Source organism: Macaca mulatta, chromosome 7, assembly GCF_049350105.2.
Source record: "Macaca mulatta isolate MMU2019108-1 chromosome 7, T2T-MMU8v2.0, whole genome shotgun sequence".
NCBI lineage: Eukaryota > Metazoa > Chordata > Mammalia > Primates > Cercopithecidae > Macaca > Macaca mulatta.
Window position 1 is genome coordinate 72,288,376 of NC_133412.1, and position 13,283 is coordinate 72,301,658.

Below are 13,283 nucleotides of genomic sequence, written 5' to 3' on the forward strand. Positions count from 1 at the left end.
AGTATTCCCATTTTACAAAAGGGAAAACTATGGCTGATAAATATCAATATTCTTACTACTATACCACACTTGAAATAAAAAATACAAGATTATCAAGTGAGAAACTTGTGAACTCTAAGTGCTTGATTAAACTGTGAGTCCACTTACATGTGGATTTTTTTCAATAAATACATTGAAATTTTTTTGGAGGTTTGCAACAATTTGAAAACACTTGCAGACAAACCAACATTAAGAAAAAGAGTTGTCATGAATGCATAAAACATATGTAGTCTGTTATCATTTACTACCATAAAATATACATAAATCTATTAATAAAGAGTACAGAGTTGTCAAAACTTATGCACACAAACTCTTACAGAATGTATATGGTACCATTCACAGTTGAGAGAAATGTAAACAAATGTAAAGATCAAGCCTCTGGAAAGGACTGTCAATGCTATCGAAGAGAACCCCGACAGAACATCATGGAAGTCTGGAAGGAGTGCACCACTGAAGACGTCATTGTTGTTATAGAAAAAATCATGGTATCATCAAGCCTGAAACTCTTGGTAGAGAAAACTGTGTCCAGATGTAGCACATGACTTCACAGGATCTATAACAGAGCCCATCAAGGAAATCATGAAAGAGATTGTGGAGATGGCAAAAAAAAAAAAAAGGTGGGAGGTGAAGGGTTAGCTAACAGACACCACACCAGAGGAATTAAAAGACCACTTGATGGAGATGAGCTGCTTCCAAACTAGTGCCAGATGATGAGGAAGAAGATGCTAAAAAAGCAGTGCCAGAAAATGAATTGACATTAGACAATCTGGCAGAAGGGTTCTGATTACTTAAGACTGCTTTGGACTTCTTTCATAAATGGACCCTTCTATTATACCGGCACTGAAACTAAAGCAAATGGAAGGAGGATTGCTACTATACAGAAACATTTTTAGAGAAACGAAAACGCAAAACAGATTATCAGGTTTTTCTGTAAAGTCACACCAAGTGTGCCTGCATCTCCTGAATCCCGTTCTATCTCCTCTACCTCTGCCACCCGAGACAGCAAAACCAAGCTTGCCTGTATTTTCTTCCTCAGCCTACTCAACATGAAGACCTTTATGATTATCCACTTTTTTTTTGAGATGGAGTATTACTCTGTCACCCGGGCTAGAGTGCAATGGCATGATCTCAGCTCACTGCAACTTTTGCCTCCCGTGTTCAAGCGATCCTTCTACCTCAGCTTCCCAAGTACCTGGGATTACAGGCGCCTCCTACCACGCCCGGGTAATTTTTGCATTTTTAGTAGAGATGGGGGTTTCGCCATGTTGGCCAGGCTGGTCTCGAACTCCCGACCTCAAGCGATCTGCCTGCCTTGGCCTCCCAAAGTGCTGGGATTACAGGTGTGAGCCACGGGAACCAGCTGATCCACTTCTACTTAATGAAAAGTAAGCACATTTTCTCTTCTTCACAATTTTTAAAAATATTTCCTAGCGTACTTCATTGTTAAGAACACAGTATAGGCCAGCCATGGTGGCTCATGCCTGTAATCCCAGCACTTTGGGAGGCCGAGGTGGGTGGATTACCTGAGATCAGGAGTTAGAGACCAGCCTGGCCAACGTGGTGAAATCCCGTCTCTACTAAAAACACAAACAAATTAGCCAGGCGTGGTGGCACATGCCTGTAATCCCAGCTACTTGGGAGGCTGAGGTAAGAGAATCGCTTGAACCTGGGAGGTAGAGATTGCAGTGAGCTGAGACCGTGCCACTGCACTCCAGCCTGAGCAACAAGAACGAAGCTCCATGTCAAACAAAAAACAAAACAAAACAAAAAAACCACACAGTATAATAAAACATGTAACCTACAAAATATGTTTGACTATGATATTGGTAAGGCTTCTGGTCAACAAGAGGCTATAAAAACAGGTAAGTTTTGGGAAAATCAAAAGTAGTATGTGGATTTTCCATTGTGGGGGTAGGGTGGGTTAGTGTCCTAACCTCTGCATTGTTCAAGAGTCAACTGTAATGGTATTACAGTTATGTAAAAAGAGTCTGTCTTTAGAGATACATAAAGTATATTGTTATCAAAGAAACAATGTATCTAGTTTAGGTTTGTTTTGTTTCATTACATTGTAAAAATTATTCATATAAGGCCTCTACCATTATACCACAAATCTCTAGAGGGAATGGACTTTTTAAAAGGTAAAGTATTTCCAGTACCTGATTTGCAGAAAACTATTAATAAATGCTACTAAATGCGACCACTATCCAAAGGGTTCTTAACACACATACGTTATTTCTTTTCCTTTATCCTTGCCTCCTCTTTCTCTCCCATGTTTTAAAGCCTACATAATAGGTACTACTTGGCCCTATGGTTGTTCCCTTGCTTAGAAATACTAATTCTGAGCTACATAATTAGCTAACCACATGATCCAGTATTATACAACAATGAAACACTTCAAAAAACCAACACAAGTTAGGCGCAGTGGTGCACACCTCAAGTTGCCTCTAGTTCCAGCTAACGGGGAGGTTGAGGCAGGAGGACCACTTGGGTCCAGGAGTTCAAGGCTACAGTGAGCTATGATCATGCCACTGCTCTCCAGGCTGAGTTACAGAGTGAGACCTTCATCTCAAGGGAAAAAACAAAACAAAACCACAGCCATGTTGTTTCAAGAGAGTCAGGTAGGTATCAAAACAATGCTGATGAACAGGAAAATTGTGCCAATCTGAAAATATGTGGAAAATCTGCTTGGCATTTTATCTTCCCCTAAAGTACTGATATTTTCAAGCCTGTCAAATTCCCCAAATGAAATGAAAACCCTCACTTACCGTATTGACATGTATGAGGCTATGGAACTTGATTTAATCTGAGAATCCTGAAACTGCTTCTCACTAAAATTCAACATGAAAAAAAAAAAAGAAAACCCATACCAACACTGCTAATAAAACTTTTTTTTTCTTTTTTTGAGACAGGATCTTGCTCTGTTGCTTGGATTAGAATGCAGTGGCACAACCATGGCTCACTGGGAAGTCTTAACTTCCCAGACTCAAGCGATCCTCTCACCTCAGCCGGCATGCACTACCATGCCTGGCTGATTAAAAAAAAAATTTTTTTTTTTTTGTAGAGACAGGGTCTCAGTTGTTGCCCAATCTGATCTCAAACTCCTGCACTCAATCCTCTTGCCTCAGCATCCCAAAGTGCTAGGATTGCAGGCGTGAGCCACCGAGCCTGAGCAAGACAAATTCTCCAATCAAACGTCAGAATCTGGAATGAGAAATGCAATCGGTGACCTGAAAACAGTTTGGGGAGTGGGGAAAAGCCTACAAACTTGACTGCTTAACAGAGGTATGCGAACTCTGGCCTGCATGAAAAATCCAGATTCCACCTGTCTGTAAATAAAACTGTTTTGTTTCTTTGTTGTTTTTGTTGAGATAGGGTCTCTGTCATCCAGGCTGAAGAGTGGTGGTGTGATCATGGCTCACTGCAGCCTGGAACTCCTGAGCTCAAGCAATCCTCCCACCTCAGCTCCCAAGTAGCTGAGACTATAAGCACATACCAACATGCTTATGTGCTGATAGTCTCAGCTACTTTAAGCTATTTTAAATGGCTAATTTAAAACCCTTTTTTTTTTTTTTTTTTGGTAGAGATGGGGGGATCTCACTATGTTGCTCAGGCTGGTCTTGAACTCCCAGCCTCAAGTGATCCTTGGCCTTGGCCTCCCAAAGCACTAAGATTACAGGTTTGAGCCATCATTCCCAGCTAGTAAATAAAATTTACTCAGAACAGTTACACCTATTTATTTAAGTCTATGACTGCTTCAGGATTATAAGGGCAGAGGTAGAGTTGAGCAGTCACAACAGAGATTATATAGTACGCAAAGCTAAAAATATATCCCATCTGATTCTTCACAGAAAAAGTTTGCTGACCCTAGTCTAGAGAACAAGAAGATTCAAATATCCACCGCTGTCGGCACTGTGGTACAATATAATGAATCAACAATTTTCTATAACACAGGTACATCTTTTGCAGGGCAGTCAAGGCACCATCGAGGATCTTTTGAAAATATATCAAACTTCTAGTAATTTTTCAGACTATGACTCCCAGTAAATGCTAGGCCAGAGCTTGGGAGTAGGGAAAGATGAGGAGGCCAGATAGGCTTGCAATGGTGTGATCCTTTCAGGGAGGCGTGGCTTCCAATCAGTTAATCAATCAATCAATCAATGGAGTGATAGGAAATATTTCCTTGTACTCCCACAGTTATAGAAGATTCTAGTTTAGTCCAACAGATGTGAAATAGAAAAATAATCTATTTTAGTGACGAGAATCTAAACCTTAGACTCTGGCTCAAAAGCTATGCACATAACCCACCCTCCCTATAGATCTCAGAAAGGGATTCTACCGGCATCCAAATAAAGACCTGGTGAGGTCAAGGATAACCCATATATATTTTCTTTGTTGATAAACAGCACATCTGGCTAGATAACTACATCAGGTTAATGGAGGAAAAAAAAGGTGATAAGAACATATATCCATAATACATTTTAGGCAAATCAAATAATGCATCATAAAAATTAATGTTGGAAATATAGAAATATATACAAAGTGGGATATGACTTAAGGGACATCATTTAAGAAAGAAAAGAAAATTGGTGGGGGAACAAGTTATCTCATGACATTTAACAGTACAGTAACAACACATTTTTAAAACCCCAACAATAGTATCTACCAAATTAACATTTACTTGCATTTCACTGATTTTGTGGCTCTCTTGGTTTGGTTGTAGAGTTGTGCAAGAGCATAAGAGTTTACAGCTGGTTTTTGTTTAGATACATATTTAAATAATATTATAATGAATATAATTTAAGCCAATATTGGAATTTGTAGGGATTTTTTTTTCTCCTTTAAATAGACCCAAACATTGTGAAGATCTGTGAAACATCATTTATAGTTACAAAATGTAATTTCCCAGTCATTTTATTATTTATTTATTTATTTAGAGACGGAGTCTCACTCTGGAGTACAGTGGCGAAATCTCGGCTTGCTGCAACCTCCACCTCCTGGGTTCAAGTGATTCTCTTGCCTCAGCCTCTTGAGTAGCTGAGATTACAAGTGCAAGCCACCATGCCTAGTTAGTTTTTGTATTTTTAGTAGAGACAGGGTTTCACCATGTTGGCCAGGCTGGTCTCAAACTCCTGACCTCTGGTGATCCGCCTCCTCGGACTCCCAAAGTGCGGGGATTACAGGTGTGAGCCACCATGTGGGGCCAAATTTCCCAGTCTTTTTAAAAAGGGAGAGACAAAACTTTCACTTCTAACAATACGACAGACTAGGTTACATATATATTCATTTCTATATATGATATTTTTATTAGAAATACATTTTGAAGATATGTTAACAAGTAAAACAGTAAGAAACAGATGCAAACCATGTTTTAGATTGTATCCTAGCTAGGAAAACCATTTGAAAAGAATATTTCTGGGACAACTTGGGAATTTCAATATGGAATGGGTGAATGCAGGAACTCTTAAATTCCAGGGTTCTACAATTATGATAAAATCACCAGACTGAAAGGAATGAAAAGTGCTTTAGAATCTAATCCACACCTAGTGTTCAGATCCCTTCTATAGTAGTGGGTTATTTCCCTGTCTAGCAATAGGGAATTTCTCAGCTCCTGAGACACTCCATTCCAAATCAGCTCACCTATAATCATTAGAGCTTCTTGATGAACAAAAATGTTTAAAAAAAGGTTGCAGTGAACTGAGATCATGCCACTACACTCCAACCTGGGTGACAGAGCAAGACACTGTCTCAAAGAAAAAATTATTCTCTAATGAATATGAACATACAGTGTGCATTCTTAGTCAACTATTATCCTGTAATACATATACTTACCTCCTGTGCATCTGTTGCTGCCTTTGCATCATCCTCATCATAGCGGTTACAGTTGTACCTTCAAGTAAACAAAGAGGATTCCATAAAGAAAAAAATCAATGAAAAGAAAAAAAAATCACAGAATTTTAACCTGAATTTACAGGTTAACACCAACATTGTGTTTTATAACAGGGAAACTGAGATGTTAAAACACCCAGGGTTCTAATGCTATAATGACAGAATTATCAGGCTGAAAGGATAATTGTAACCTATATCTAGTGTTTGAATCCTCTCTGTAATAAATTAGTTCTCTATCCAGTGATAGGAAATTCCCCACCTCCTGAGGCAGTCCATTTCAGATCAGCTCACAAATCATTATTGGAAAACACTGTCCTCCTAGAACTTTTATTGACTATTGTCTGAATTCCTAACTCAAGTTTTTGAGAAAGAGATAATCTTATCTCTTAGGCCATCTGTTATTTAGGCCAAATATTTCCTTTTTTTTTTTTTTTGAGGCAGAGTCTCGCTCTGTCGCCCAGGCTGGAGTGCAGAGGCGCGATCTCAGCTCACTGCAAGCTCTGCCTCACAGGTTCACGCCATTCTCCTGCCTCAGCCTCCCGAGTAGCTGGGACTACAGGCGCCTGCCACCACGCCCGGCTAGTTTTTTTGTATTTTTTAGTAGAGATGAGGTTTCACCGTGTTAGCCAGGATGGTCTCGATCTCCTGACCTCATGATCCACCCACCTCGGCCTCCCAAAGTGCTGGGATTACAGGCTTGAGCCACCCCGCCTGACCTAGGCCAAATATTTCTAATTTTCCAGGATTATTCACCTTATCTGCTCTTTCATAAACCATAGAAAACCAACAGTTGACAACCTACCATGTAATAGACACTGTGCTATGTGCTTTGCTATTACAGTTTTTCAGAGTCTTTTAAAAGTGCATAATATACAAAATGGTGGGAAGCAGAAACGGGAGCCTACATTATGGGAGCAGCTATTTCTTGAATGCTTACTACATACCATGCTCTTGGCTAAGGACTTTAAATGTACTAACACATTTAATCCCTTAAACATTTTATGAAATATGCATTATTTTCTTCATTGAGAAGAAGAAGAATAAACTTTAGAGAGGATGGGTAGCATACTTAAAGTCGCATAACTACAGAGTTTCAGAGCTTAAACTTTTGCCTATCTCCCAATGGAGGCTTATGCCCTTAACCAGTGAGAAAACTGCTCATATGCTGTGTAAGATTCTTTTTTTTTTTTAAGACAGAGTTTCGCTCTTGTTGCCCAGGCTGGAGTGCAATGGGGTGATCTTGGCTCACCGCAACCTCCACCTCCTGGGTTCAAGCGATTCTCCTGCCTCAGCCTCCCGAGTAGCTGGGATTACAGGCATGCATCACCACGTCTGGCTATTTTTGTACTTTTTATAGAGACAGGGTTTCTCCATGTTGCTCAGGCTAGTCTCAAACTCCCCACCTCAGGTGATCCACCCGCCTCAGCCTCACAAAGTGCTGGGATTACAGGTGTGAGCCACCACACCTGGCCCAAGATTCTTATATTAGTTCAAGTAAGTCATCAATAAAATGAGGAAAGCTATATATATATATATATTTATATATAGAGAGAGAGAGCACGCAATATATATATTTTTAAAGAAAAAATACGACAAAGCCTTTTAGCAAGGCTTTAAAGCATTCCACAATGTCTAATGATGTGCAGGGTAAAACCACCTGCAGGTTGGGTTTTGCCAACAGCATGTGAGTTTTCAATTTTGGTCTAGAGAGGCACACTTGATAATACAGTTATTCTCTGAAAAAGTCATGTATCTTCACAACATTCTGCCTTTGCTCATGTCGCAACTTTGGCCCTAAATATTTTTTCTACTACTATATTGAAGGAACACACCTCAAAATAATAAGAGCCATCTATGACAAATCCTCAGCCAATATCATACTGAATGGACAAAAAACTGGAAGCATTCCCTTTGAGAACTGGAACAAGACAAGGATGCCCACTCTTATCACTCATATTTAACATAGTATTGGAAGTGCTAGCCAGAGCAATCAGGCAAGAGAAAGAAAAGGCATCCAAATAGGAAAAGAGGAAGTCAAATTACATCTCTTCACTGACAATGTAATTTATACCTGGGAAACCCTAAAGATTCGGCTAAAAGACTCCTAGACCTAATAAACGACTTCAGCAAAGTCTCGGGATAAAAAAATGCACAAAAATCAGTAGCATTTCTATACACCAATAATCTTCAAGCTGAGAATCAAATCAAGAACACAATCCCATTTACAATAGCCACACACACTCAAAGTACCTGGGCATACATCTAACGAAGGAGGTGAAAGATCTCTACAAGGAGAAGGAAATCATAGACTACACAAATGGAAAAGCATTCTATGATCACGGATAGGAAGATTCAATATCATTAAAATGTCATACTACACAAAGCAATCTACAAATTACCAATATCATTTTTTTTTGGCAGAATTAGAGAAAAACTATTCTAAAATTTATATGGAACCCAAAAAGAGCCTGAATAGCCAAGGCAATCGTAAACCAAAAGAATAAAGCCAGAGGCATTACATCTTCTGACTGCAACCTATACTAAACTAAACTAAAGAACTAAAACTAGAATTACCATTCAAACAAGCAATCCCATCACTGAGTATATAACCAAAGGAAAATAAATCCTTCTGTCTGCACTGGTACATTCATTGTAGCACTTTTCACAATAGCAAAGGCATGGAATCAACACAGGTGCCCATCAATGGTGAATCATATAAAGAAAATGCAGTGTATATATACCATGGAATACTATGCAGCCATAAAAAACGAAACTATGTTATTTTTGAGAACAAGTATACAACTGGAGGTCATTATTCTCAGCAATTTAACACAGAAACAGAAAACCAAATACTGAATGTTCACACTTGTAAGTGGGAGCTAAACATTAGGTATACATAGACACAAAGATGGAAACAATAAACACTGGAGATACCAAAAGGAGAGAGGGAGGGGAACATGCAAAGGTTGAACAACTACCTGTTGGGTACTGTGTCCACTAATCAGATGATGGAATCATTAGAAGCCTAAATCTCAGCATCACGTAATATACCCAAGTAACAAATCTTCACATATAATCCCTGAATCTGAAATTCAAATAAATGAAATAAATGGTATTGGGAAAACTGAGTATCCACATATGAAGGAACGAAATTGAAGTCTTATTCCATAAATAAAAATCAATTCAAAGTGAATTGAAGTCTTAAACACAAGACCTGAAACCATAAAATTCCTAGAAGAAAACATGGGAAATTTCCTTGACTTTGACCTTGCCAGTGGTTTTTTGGATATGACTCCCAAAACACAGGTAACAAAAGTAAAAATAGACAAATGGGTTCAACCAAACTACAAAGTTTCTGTACATCAAGGAAACAATCAACAAAAAATTGGAACCTATGAATTGGTAGAAAATATGAGCACACCACGTATCACATAAGGGGTTAATATTTAAAATAATAAGAAACTTAATAGCAAAAAAAAGGTGCATTAAAAATGACCAAAGCACCTGAATAAACATTTTTTCAAAGAAGACATACAAATGTTCAATAGATATATGAAAAGATACTCAACATCACCAATCACCAGATAAATGCAAATCAAAACCACAATGAGATATCATCTCATACCTGTTAGGATGTCTATTATAGGAAAGATAAAAGATAGCAAGTGTTGGTGAGGATGTGGAAAAAAAGGAATCCTTGTACCCTGTTGGTTTGAATGTATATTGGTATAGCCATATGGAAAACAACATGAAGTTTTCTCAAAAAATTAAACATCGAACTTTCATGTGATCCAGCAACTTCTCTAGTGTATACTCAAAGGAAATGAAATCAGTATCTTGAAGAAATATTTCCACTCTTATTTATTGCAGCATTATTCACAATAACCTAGATAAGAAACAACCTAAATGTGCATCAATCAATGAATGGATAAATTGTGATGTGTAAATATATGTATGAATATATATATACACAGTACGCATATATTCCATTATATATTATGTAATAATATACATAATTATGTATAAATCTAAAAGAGTTGAATACATAGAAGCAGAGGATAGAATGATGGTTACCGGGGCAGAGAAGTGGGGGGAAATGGGGAAATATCAGGCAAGAGTTATAAAGTTGAATTTGTATAGGATGAATAACTCTAGAGATCTAATGTACAGCATCACGACTATAGTTGATAATACTGTACTGTATACTGGAAATTTCCTGAGAATAGATTTCAGGTGCTCCCCACACACAGACACACACACACATGCACACACACACACATGCACACACACACAAAGGTTACTGTGAGGAGATGGATATGTTTTTCACTTTAGTAATCATTTTACTGTGCGTGTATACACATGTTAAAAATCATGTACATTTTAAATATATACAATATTTTAAAATAAAATTGACTATATAAAAGGAAACTTTATAATCGAGAATTTAAAAAGCAATAGCATGAAAAACAAAATTGGTATACTAGACAAAAATATGAGATATCATCAGGGGAAGACACTATTCAGAAGAAAATTAGTGGAACAAACAGCGCTTCAAGAATTTAAACTTGGTAAGTTATCACTTCAGGCCAAGCTGGGAATGCATCAGAGACTAGTAAGTATTGATATGTAGAAAGAGGAGGGATATTCTAAAAACTAGAATGAAATGAGTAAAAAAAGCACAGAACCAGAAAAATGAAACAGTTATTCAGTAGACATGGTGAGGATCAGAAGTTTTCAGGGATGAGAGACTGGGGTGTAATTCTATAAAGGTAAATTGAGATCAGTTTGGGAAGACCCTTGACTGCCAGACTGAGGGGCCTGACATAAGTATAGATTTTTAAAAATCTTCTTTTAAGGGCACCAGACAGCTGTAGAAGCAAAACACTAAAATTTCAGAGAGCTAGGAGCCCTTCCTCAGTGAGTTGATATGGCCAGCCATTTACTTCTCTGGGAATACTTGTCAAGTCTAGGCCTATGCTGAGGATTGAGCTTGGCATAAGCAGAGAAATTCTAGTAGGGGAAAGAGAAAGCAGTGGAACACTTGGATGTGGGCTGGTAGGACTAACTGAAATCTAGAAGAGCCCCAGATACATATCTGCTTTTCAATGTAAGACATTCACTGAGTGTTTGAAGGGGAGAGGGTATGGTGTGCTGGAAGACTGGGCCAGAAAAATCCCACAGGAATATCCCACAGTCTTATTTGGGAGTAAATGCTTAGGAGAGAGTTCCACCAGAATGAGGGCCTTACTACAAACACACCTCGAGTCTTGTTCTTGAGACATTTGAAACTAGAATAAGACTATGTCTAACTAAAGGTACCACTGAGCACTGATCTAGCTCAGATTTTGGCAAGAATGAAGTGTTCTCCCCCGTATTCAAACATAGGAAAGAGTAAATTGTCTCCTGTTGAAAATAACACTGATTTTAGTTTTTATGATTCTCTTATAAACAACATTCAGCACATAGTAAAATGTTATGAGGCCTATGAAGAATCAGGAGATATTTGAAGAGATAATGGTCAAGACTTTTCCAAAATTGAAAGAATCAGCCCACAGATTCAAGAAGCTCAGCAAACTCCAAAATAAACATATAGGAAACCACCCTAAACAACTATTGTCAAACTTCCGAAAACCAAGTAAAGATAAAGTCTTAAAAGTAGCAAGTGAAAAACTGTACATTATCTACAAAAAGAAAAAGTTATACCTGACTTTTAAACAGAATGATACATGACTTTTCAGCAGAAACTATGGAAGTTAAATGATAATGAAATGACACTTTAAAAGTGCTAAAGGTGCGAGAAGGATCTAGAATTTTAAAGCCAGCAAATCTGAGAATTGTATATCTAGTAAAAATAGCCTTGAAAAATTAAAGCAAAGTAAAAACGTTTTCAGATAAAAAAAGAAAAAGCTGAGATACCTACTACAAAAAGCATTAAAGGAAATTCTTCAGTTAAAAGAAAACTTCTTCCAGATAGAAGCATGAAATGCAGGAAGGGATGAAGTACATAGAAAGAGCAAATATGTGTGTAAGTATAAACGAATATTGACAACATAAAGTCAAAATTACTATATTATGCTTTTACACAAGTATAAAAGTAAAATATGTTAGAAGAGTAGTACAAAAGGCAAGAGGATTTAAATAGAATTAAATTGCTTACAGGTTCTTCCATGCTAGTATTGGTAAAAATATCCGTTTAAGTTCTTCCATGCTAGTATTGGTAAAAATATCCATTTAAATTTGAGCCAGAAAAATCTCATAATAGGTTCAAAAATTCATTTTTATTTTTAAAATATAGAAAGTCAAAATTCTAATACTAAAGTGGAATAATACAAATGCCATTTATTAATGCAAAATAAGGCAGGAAATAAGGGGTATGGGAACAAAGAAGGGAAAAATCAAAAGCAAATAGCAATACAGTCAACTTAAGCCCAGCTAGATCATTACACTAAGTGTAAATGAACAAAATATTGTGATTAAAACTCAAAGATTGATTTTTCACACATTGAAAATATATTATTTTTTAAAATATGCCAATAATTTAGAACTTACTTAAAATGGATAACTTTTTTTGAAAAATACAATTTACCAAAAGTAACCCAAGAAGAAATAAAAAGTCAAAATAGCCCTATATCTGTAAAGGAATTTGAATTTGTAGAATTCAAGGTGTAATTTTAAACCTCACCATAAAGAAATCCAGAATTTTCAGATTCTGTGTAGGATGCATAATGCCAGAAATACTATGTTCCCTACACAACAATAAGAAAAAGCCAGATAATCTACAAAATCATAAATGTGTATGAATCCTTTAGAAAGCTGAGATCACAGGTTAACCAATTAGCCTGACATTTAGGGAAAAACAACTTCTACCCAGTTGAGAGAGGAGGCAAGCACTGTTTCACCCAAAGCAGGGCATGGAATGAGACTAGTTGTTACACAAGTGTATAAAATAATTCATTATATCTTTAACTAATTGCTAAAGATGAGTATGAGCTACTGTGAGAGTACAGAAGCTCTGAGAACTTCAGACACTAAAGAGGGATTCCAAAACGACTCATAGACACTTCCCTACGGATGTTCACTGTGTGACCATCAGAAAGATTGGGAGAAAGGTGGAGACCACAGAAAGTTTCCTTCATAGTGCAGGCATGGAGAGAAGAATGGTTGTTGTTGCAAAAGGAAAAAAAAAAGCAGGAAGCTCCATTTGGATGCCTCTAACCTACAGAACAAAAAAGGATAAATATCCACTGCAGGAGAGGCATCACTGTGACAGCCCCAATGAATAGGTGAAGATGTATTGCAACTTGATGAAACATAAAGGAAAAACAACAACAAGAAGCAAAATAACACTAAACCTTGAA

General features: G+C 37.3%; 1 protein-coding gene across 15 annotated transcripts in view; it reads right to left on the reverse strand.

Moving 5' to 3' along the window:
* The window catches only part of LOC106999260 (uncharacterized), a 58,463-nt gene that overhangs the window by 40,967 nt on the left and 4,213 nt on the right, over positions 1-13,283 (reverse strand). For all 15 annotated transcript variants that reach the window (XR_013395874.1, XR_013395864.1, XR_013395865.1 and 12 more), the window contains exon 4: positions 5,869-5,926. The gene's annotated coding sequence lies outside the window, so the exon portion shown is untranslated. The remainder of the gene's footprint in view (positions 1-5,868; positions 5,927-13,283) is intronic.